The following is a 9,075-nucleotide window of genomic DNA, read 5'->3' on the forward strand; positions in this document are numbered from 1 at the left end:
CTCAGGACCATCCTGAGCCGCTTGCCGTGTAGGCCGTTCCCAGGTCCCGTCCCACTGAGGCAAGGTGGCCGTACTGCCCACTCTTCTTCCATCTCTCCCGGGTTCCTGAGCAACCAAGGGACAGCAGGAGAGGGAATGCTGACCCTACACATCCATGGGGAAAGGAGAGGACTCTAGAACTATTTCCCCAAATTCCTAAGGCTGTGCTTGTGGAGAAAGAGCAAAATAGAAACTTTCTGGTTCCTGGTTCCCTAAAGTGGCAGCTGTCACCATGTCCCTCCTCCCCCTCCCTTTTCCCCTCATCCCTCGGCACCCACAGTTTCTCCCCTTCTAAGATCTCTCTCCCTCTCTTCTCCTCCCCTGAAGTGCCCCCCAAACTGCTCACTCCTACCTAAGTCGGGGTCCCCCTACTCGGAGTGCGTAGACTGTATTCTAAGCAGAACCCACTATCCGGATTATCCTGGTGCTCTCCACCTTGAAGCCCAGGAGGGGAGATATCCGAGCTGAGTTCAACTAGAGAAAGTCCACGGAGACGTTTTTTTCTCCCAGCCAGCTGTGTTCCTTTCCGATTTCCTTTCTCTCCTCTTCGACCCCACTCCTCCCAACGTCCCACTCTCCCCTGATTTCAATCTGGAGACCAGGCGCGCTCTGGGGCTCGCTACGGGGCACTTACCCGGGTGAATTTGGCGCTGCCTCCCGCGCGTAAAGGGTAGGACGGGACCCAGTTGGTGCTGGGGAAGTCCTCGGGCAGAGATCTCTCCCTGGCCGCGCCAAGCAGTTATAAAGGCGCTATCGCCGGAGGGAGGGAGCTAGGGGGGTGAGCAGAGGGACAAGGGGCGGGAGGGTCGGGGGAGAGGACACGCCTATTCCAGTTCCACGGCACTTCATGCTGTTATGAAAATAAAGTCCCCGTGCCAGGGAATGAACCAAAAGCCGCCTGACGTCAGAAGCACAGTCACCCCTGAAATGAGTTTGTTGGTGTGGGGGGGCAGCGTTGCCCAACTCCGCCCGGCCAGCGCACCCGACTCCTCCCAGGCGCGCGCAGGTTAGTCCCGGGACACGCTGTAAAGTGAGGGCCGGAGGAGTCCCGCTCCTTATCGGCCCTGCAGGCTGTCACCTCCCCAGGGAGCCACACCCCCCTCCACGCCCGCGCTCCTGCAGCCAAGGGCAAGGGCCTAGCCAGCGAGTGGCGGCGGCGCCAGCGTTGGTCCAGTGGGACCCGACGGCCTTCCTCCACTTTTTCTCTCCATCGCTTTCCCCCGGTGAGTGCGACCAGAATGGGGTGGCCGCGCTCGAAAACGTCCCACGGGGTCCAGCGTTAGCTCAGCAACTCCTCGGTGGTCCTATAAGCACCACGAGTGCTGCCGAGGCTGCGAGATCGCGTCTCTCCACGTCCCTGGCTCCCTTTCACCAAGCCTCGACAATGCGGGCATGGACCGGGCGCCAGATAGAATGATGACATGAAGGAATTCGCTTTTGGTGTCTGGTTCCCCCTCTCTCCACCGCCCACTCCTCTTCCAGTATCAAGCCAGTCCTACTGAAACTTGGCTTTGTTTGCTTGTCAAACAATCCCGGAGCGGCTGCCCCTTCCGCGCCCAGGCAAGGTCCTGCGCCTGCGGCCGCCAGGGAGGGACAGGGACCCTTTTCAAGGTGGCGGTTAGCGCGCCTGGGACGCCAACCTGGCTACTCCGCGTACGGATCAGGGCGGGAAGACTCGGGCGCCTCAGCTTTCTTTTCACCTCCCACCACATTCCAGAGCCTAATGTGCTGTTTAAATGTGGCTGGGGGGAGGGGACACTAGCAGGTAGAGTGGTGGTTAAGGCACCAGACTCCTCATGGGCGACCGTGGTTCAAGTCTTGGACCTGCAAGCAACTCGAAATTCCCACTAGGCGGGGACTACATTGCAATGCTGGACTCCCACCAAGTCCGCAGCGGGCTTAACACGGTCCTGTATGCCTGTGTGCCCAAGATAGAGTCGAAGGGCGCTGGACTCCCACATACGTGGTCGACCAGGGTTCGAGTCCTGGACCTTTCTCACTTTCCCTTTCTCTCTTCTTCTGATGACTAGAGGAAGTTTAAAATAATAATAATTAATAAAATAAACAATTCTTAAAAAGAAGAAGAAGGCGGCCATCAAAACCACCACTGGGACCAGCAGATGGTGAAATGGTTACATGGCTGGACATCCGCATGGTCAACCTCGGTTCAAGTCCCAGACCTACTGGCTTAAAACTTACACTGGGTGCGAGTGCACACGTGCCCAAGAGGAGACTGGAGGAGAAGAGATTGCAGTGTGGCCATCCCTCCTGAGGGGTGATTTCTCACTTTCTGTCTCTCCCTTTCTCTCTCTCTCTCTCTCTCTCTCTCTCTCTCTCTCGTGAATGCACATGCCCCATAGCAAAAAATCTCTCTTAAAAACAAACAAAAAAACAGACCACCCTTGTTTAACAGATGTGTGATTCAAGCCACAGTTGTAAGCCACATACGTAATCGTAAAGTTTCCAGCAACCACATCAAAGAAGTAAAACGAGGCCCGGCCCTGGTGGTGTGACACGCTGTAACGCTGGAAGCACTGTGGAAGACGGGGTTTCAGTTCCCAGTTCGACAACCGGGTATGTGCACACATCCTGACAGGCCGGGAAAGGCTAGAGAGGAACCCACCACGTGACTCGGTTGAGGCTTTCTCTCTCTATTTCAAAATAAATATTTTTTTAAAGTTAAAAGAAATAGTGTAATTCATCTTATGAATATACTTTATTTAACTTAATAGATCTAAAATATGATCATTATAACATGTCATCAATATTTTTAAAAAATACTGTTGAGCTCATTTACATCTTTTTTTTTTTTTTGAGAGAGAGAGATATTCACTATAGGGCGCGTGCGCTCGCCAGACAGAGAGAGAAATCACCCCTGGGGGGTGGTGATTTCTCGCTTTCTGTCTCTCTGTCTCTCTCTGTCTCTCTCTGTCTGGCGAGCTCATGTGCCCTATACCAAAAACCTCTAAAAAAAAAAAAAATCTAGTGCAGGTGGGACCAGCAGTTAGCGTGATGGCTATGTTGCTGAATTCCCATGTAGCCGACCACGGTTCAAGTCTCAGACCTGGTGGCTTAAACTCACGCCGGGCGTGTGTGCGTGCGTGCCCAAGATCCCGAGAGGAGAATGGAGGAGAAGGGATTGCAGTGTGGCCATCCCCCCTGGGGGGTGATTTCTCGCTTTCTGTCTCTCTGTCTCTCTCTGTCTTCTGGCAAGTGCACGCACCCTATAGCAAAAACCTCTCCAAACAAACAACAACAAAAAAAATCTAGTGCAGGTCCCATAGCCTAGTGCTTAAGGAAGCCAAAACTCACATGGTCAACCACAGTTCCAGTCCCAGCCACAGTATCTTGCAAACGACACTAAGCATATGTGCTTGTGTGCCCCAAACTCTGACGGGATGGAGAAAGAGAGACAGGACGGCCATGCGACCATTACTGCTGGGGAGTGCATGCTCGCGTTCGCGCTCACTCTCCCCCCCCAATCTCTCTTCTCTCTCTCTCTCTCTCTCTCTCTCGTGCACTCTCACACACATGCCCTCTGGTGACTAAGGGAAAGAACCCAGTGTACTTGTTATTCTCACAGCCACATTCCAAGTGCTCAAAAGCCACACGTGGCTAGTGGCTAGCACACCAGGGGCCCAGGGCGAGCTGTCTCTCAGGGCTTTCCAGCTCTGGCGTTTCAGGAGTCTGATTCACCGCACCCGGGGTGGGGTTCATGACATCAAGCTAAAGGCGTCTAGTCCAGGAGGGAGAAGGAGCAGCAGCAGTGGACGTCGAGGATTTCCCTCCATCTTCCCACCCCCTTCCCAGAACGAGAAACGGGCAAACGTAGTGAGGATGTGGCGTGCGCGTCTGGTTTTCCCAGTGTCCGTTATTCTCTGAATGCCGTCTGTCTCCCGGTTCCGGGCTGTGTGGGGAGCTGTGGGGGTGCTCCTCGGGAAGCGCTGTGTTTAGTCCGGATTCTTCACTTTGCTGTTGACCCTCGTAGCACTCTCTCTTCTAGCCTCCTTTCAATGTCTTTTCACCCTCCATCCCTTTATGGATCTGCCAGTCCAGCACAAAGCCGGGACTAGGGGGAAGCCAGTGAGGCACCCAGAGCACAGAATTCAAGAAGGCACTCCCAGGCCTGAGAGTGATTTGCCTCCTTAAATCCCGAGCTCTGGGGGCCAGCGGGTGGCATGGTGGTTAAGGCGCTGGAATTCTCACATGGCCAACTGTGACTTGAGCCTTGGAGCTGGCTGCTTTCTCTCTCTCTCTATCTCTCTCTCTTTCTCTCTCTGGCAAAACTCATGTAAAAAAAAAAAAAACTATAGTAATAATAAATAAAATAAATAATTTTTTTTTTTAGAGGTTTTTGCTATAGGGCAAGTGGGGTCGCCAGAATTCAGAGACAGACAGAAAGCAAGAAATCTCCCCCCAGGGGGATGGTCATGCCGCAATCCCTTCTCCATTCTCCTCTCGGGATCTTGGGCACGCATGCACACATCTGGTGTGAGTTCAAGCCACCGGATCCAGGACTTGAACCACGGTCAACTACATGGGAGTCCAGCGACATAGCCATTATGCGAACTGCTGGTCTCCCCAGCAGGGTCTTGATGCCACAACTACCAGCGTTAGCCAGCCCTGGACCACAGGCACCTGCATGCCCAGTATACTCAGGGAGGTCTCCAGACGCCCACCCAAAACATCCCACATGCGTCAGTCTCACGGAATGCTGTGTTCCCACCGTGCTTCGGCCACCGTCTGGTCCAGTTACCCTCCTTCACACGTCCCCAGTTTGAAGTGGCAGGTGGCAGTGTTCAGCAGCACAGGAAGCAAATGAGAAGAAGTGTCCTGCACCCCCAAAAGAGAGGCTGTCCTGCTGCTGGAGAGGGCCTCATTCAGTTGCAAGGACAGCAAGGGGACCCTTAGGTCGCACGAGGGTGAGCTTGGGCCTGCAGGTCTGAGAGTCCCAGAGGCCAGTCCTTGCCAGCACCTCCCTTCACCGCCCCCACCACAATCCCTGCTCTTGATGCAGGAATGAACCAAGAACACAGACAGCCCTGCCAAGTCCTGGTCCTGGCCCCTTTACCAGTGTACCTTAGAATCTGGGGCTGTCGGATCTCGGGGCCGGGGTTCCCTCTTTCTCTCCTGTTGCCTCTTTGCTAGCAAGGTGGAGGATGCCATCTGTCCTGCTCCCTGACCTCTACTGTCTCATTTAAGAAACAGCTGAGGGGGTTGGCCAGGTGACATGTGGGTTCAGTCACTGGATCCCACATGGCTGACTGTGCCGTTCCAGTCTTTTCCTTCTTTCTTTTTTGGATGATTTAATTTGATTTATTATTAGTTTTAATTTGCTATAGTGGATGTGCACTCACCAGGGAGAGACAAAGAGAGCAAGAGAGAGACAGACAGAGAGAAACCGAGAAAGCAAGCCGCCAGGTCTGGAACTCAAACCACAACCGGCTATGTGGGAGTCCAGTGCTTTAATCATCATGCCACCTGCCAGCCCAGGGGATGATTTTTCACTTTTCCTCTCTGTCTCTCTGTTTGTCTCTCTCCAGTGAATACATGAACCCTGTAGCAAATTTTGAAAAAAGAAAAAACTGCAGCAGCACCTAAGTAGGTAGGAGAAAAGCACAGGAGAACCGTACTTCCCTGGGTCACCACTCCACCTCTCCACTGGAACTGCCGGGGTCCCTGAGCAACAGCCCCCACTGGGCTCCCGCTAGCAGCAGTTCTTCCATTCGATCTCAGTGATGCAGGGAGCCGACTACCCACCACACATTGCTGGGCACACAGCAGAAATATGAGAGCGATCCTACAGGGTCTCCATCCTCTGGAGAGAATGTCCACGTGTACCCCGTCACTCAGCAGCTCTACCTGATCTTCTATGGAGCTGCAAATGATCAAGTGAAAGCCGAGGGTGTGGCACGTGACACAGCAGAGGAGCACACAGGACCACATCTGTCTGGCACCAAAGCCCATAGCTGGGCCAGCAGGTGGCATAGAAAGTAAGGTGCTGGATCCTACATGGCTGTTTGTGTGGTCTGAGTCCCAGACCCGGTAGCTTGAAAATCACACCAGGTGTGCGTGCGTGTGCGCCCAGATCCTGAGGTGAGTGGAAGGAAGGAGATTGTGGTGTGGCCATCTCCCCTGGAGGTAGCGGGTAGGAGGTGATTTCTCACCTTCTCTGTCTCTCTGTCTGTCTATCTGTCTCTGTCTCTGGTGAGAGCACACAGCCTATACAAAAAATAATAAAATAAAATAAAATAAAATAAAATAAAATAAAATAAAATAAAATAAAATAAAATCAGAAAAGAGAGAAAAGGGCAGTCAGCACTCTGACGAGCTCAGGGTGGACCCCGCTGAGACCCGAAGGTCTAAAGGGTAAGAGCTCACCAGATGGGGAAGAGAAGGGGACGAGGGCATCCCAGGCCAAGGGGCAGGATGCACAAAGGCACAGAGGCATGTGACAGCCCCGCTCGTCAATAAAGCATGGCACAAGTGCGGACAGTGGGAGATGAGGCTGGGTGGGCAGACAGTGGCTGGAGTCCCAGACACATCCTAGCAGAGGGCATTGAGGGCAAAGCACAGCACCATCTTTCCGCGATGCGCGAGACGGGGTGTCGCTCAGCAGCCCTAAATCCAGTACCCCGTGTACTCATGAGACGAGGCCACAGAGAGATGCACAGACTCGGAGGAGAGGGACAGGCAGAGAAGAGGGCCATGGGAAGAAGGCCATGAGACAGACAGGCAGAGAAGAGGCCTGGACTGACGTCGTGTCACCGCAAACCCAGGAACCCGGATTAATGACAACCTCACAGCCTCCAGAAGGAACCAATCCTGACAACACCTCCATTTTGGATTCCAGCTTTCAGAATTTGAAGAAAATTAATTTCTATTGTTTTGGGTTGGCCCTGTAGTTCAGTGGTTAGGGGAGACAGATCCTACCTGGCCAACTACGCAGTTTGAATCCTGGCTCCAGAGGCTTGAAAAACATGCCAGGTGCAAATGACCCCAAATCCTAACAGCATGGAGAAATGGAGAAGAATGGACTGCAAAGAGAGCGCACCCGATAGGGCAGTGCTTCCTCCCTCTCCTCCTCTCTCTGTGTCTCTTTCTCTGGTGAGCACAAGAGCCTCTAGCTTATAAACAAAGAAACAAAAATTTTAGGGGCCAGCAGGTAGCATGGTAGTTGGGGCACTGGACTCCCACATGGCCAACCACGATTCAAGTCCCAGACTTGGCGACTTGCTTTCTCACTCCCCCACCCCACACCCCATCTCTCTCTCTCTCTCTCTCACTCTCTCTTTCTCTCTCTCTGGTGAGTACATGTGCCCTATAGCAAATTTAAAAATAATAAGAATACATAAAGTTAAATAAATTTTCAAAATTTAATTTCTTTTGTTTTAAGCTACCCAGGGCTAGCCAATGGTGACTGGATCCCACATGGCCAAGTGCACAATTCAAGTCCAGGATCCAGAGACTTGAAAAAACTCACCAGCTGCATACACGTGCGTGTCCGAAAGAAGAATGGAGGAGAAGGGATTATGGCATGGCCATCTCCACTGAGGGGTGCTTTCAAAACCCCCCTCCCTGCACCATCCTCTGGTAAGCACATGTTCCCTATAACAAAAACTTTAAAAAAAGAAAAGCCACCCAGTTTGGGGTACTTTGTGGGCAGACCTACCAAACTAGTACATCTCTGAAAAGGCAACAGCATTTGCATCTGTCAGCAAATCAGGAGAAATGCTAAAAGGAGCCCTCTTAGGGCCAGCAGTGGGGTGGTGGCTAAGGCACTGGACTCCCACATGGCCAACTGCAGTTCAAGCCCTGGACCTGGCGGCTTGCTTTCTGGCTTTCACTTTCTCTCTCTCTCTCTGTCTCCCTCTGTTGAGTACGCATGCCCTATCACTAATTTAAATAATAATAATAATAATAAATTATTTTTTAAAAAGCCAACTGTTTACCAAAAAAGGAAAAAAAAAAAAAACCACCTAGCACAGCTGGAGCCTATAGGGCTCAATCTTCAGGGACTGCGGTTTGCCTCCCCACCCCCGCAGGTGGAGGGCGAAGAGTGGCGTGTGAGAGGGCAAACACGTGTGGAGCGAGCGAATGACACTTGAAGCTCCGGAATGCGGTCTGCAGGGACCCTGCGTTGAGCTGGCAGCCCACCAATTCCACCTCTTGCAGACCTCTAGTTATCAGGCTACTTGTAAAAACACAGTAGGTAGCAGCACAGACTTCCCCCCCTCTCCTGGGGGTGACTTTAGGATTGCACTGTTTCTAGATCTTTCTGAGGGAAGTCATGAACCGAAGTCTCAGTGCTGAAACCGGAGAGCTGTTCCAATAACCCCAAGACTGGGTTAGAGACTCTCATTAAGTGCCCAGACTGGTTCTGTGACATGAAACCCAACGCAGCGGCACAGTCTCCTCTCCCCACTCCTCAGGGCAAAACAAGGCTGCGGCAGATCTGCCCTGACAGTGAGCTCGGGCCAGGGAGGGGAGTCAGTGGCCAAGAAGACCATGGCATTCCCAGGGCCACCCTCATCTCAGCCCCATTCTCAGTCAGCCCCACAGACCAGTCTATTCCCGCCTTTCCTACTGGGTAACAGCCTTTTGCCTGACCTACAGACAATATATTTGAATGAACTCAGAGTGAGGAAGAGCTGGCCTGGATCCAACTTCAGCTTCATGGTCTATTTCCTCGTCTGAAAAGGGAGCATCCATAATACTTACTTCACAGGGCTGGAGTGAGCTGCGAATGCGATTGTATCTGGCACACAGAAGGTCTGCCAGGGAACCAGCAGTTAGCGTAATGGCTATGTTGCTGGACTCCCACGTAGTCGACCGCGGTTCACGTCCCTGACCCGGTGGCTTAAAACTCACGCCGGGCACGTGTGCGTGCGTGCCCAAGATCCCGAGAGGAGAATGGAGGAGAAGGGATTGCGGCGTGACCATCCCCCCTGGGGGGGTGATTTCTCGCTTTCTGTCTCTCTGTCTCTGTCTGGCTGGCGAGCGCACGTGCCCTATAGCAAAAACCTCTCCAAAAAA

General features: G+C 52.8%; 1 protein-coding gene across 2 annotated transcripts in view; it reads right to left on the reverse strand.

Annotated features, from left to right (window-relative positions):
- Window positions 1–9,075, reverse strand: part of GPRC5A (G protein-coupled receptor class C group 5 member A) — a 34,275-nt gene that overhangs the window by 23,502 nt on the left and 1,698 nt on the right. Inside the window, exon 1 of one of the 2 annotated variants that reach the window (XM_006164786.3) lies at window positions 674–954. The exons of the other annotated variant lie outside the window; for it this stretch is intronic. The gene's annotated coding sequence lies outside the window, so the exon portion shown is untranslated. Of the gene's footprint in view, window positions 1–673; window positions 955–9,075 lie in introns of those variants that run through there. 2 annotated transcript variants of the gene reach the window in all.

This window comes from Tupaia chinensis, unplaced genomic scaffold (genome assembly GCF_000334495.1).
Source record: "Tupaia chinensis unplaced genomic scaffold, TupChi_1.0 Scaffold143728_1, whole genome shotgun sequence".
NCBI classification, from domain to species: Eukaryota; Metazoa; Chordata; class Mammalia; order Scandentia; family Tupaiidae; genus Tupaia; species Tupaia belangeri.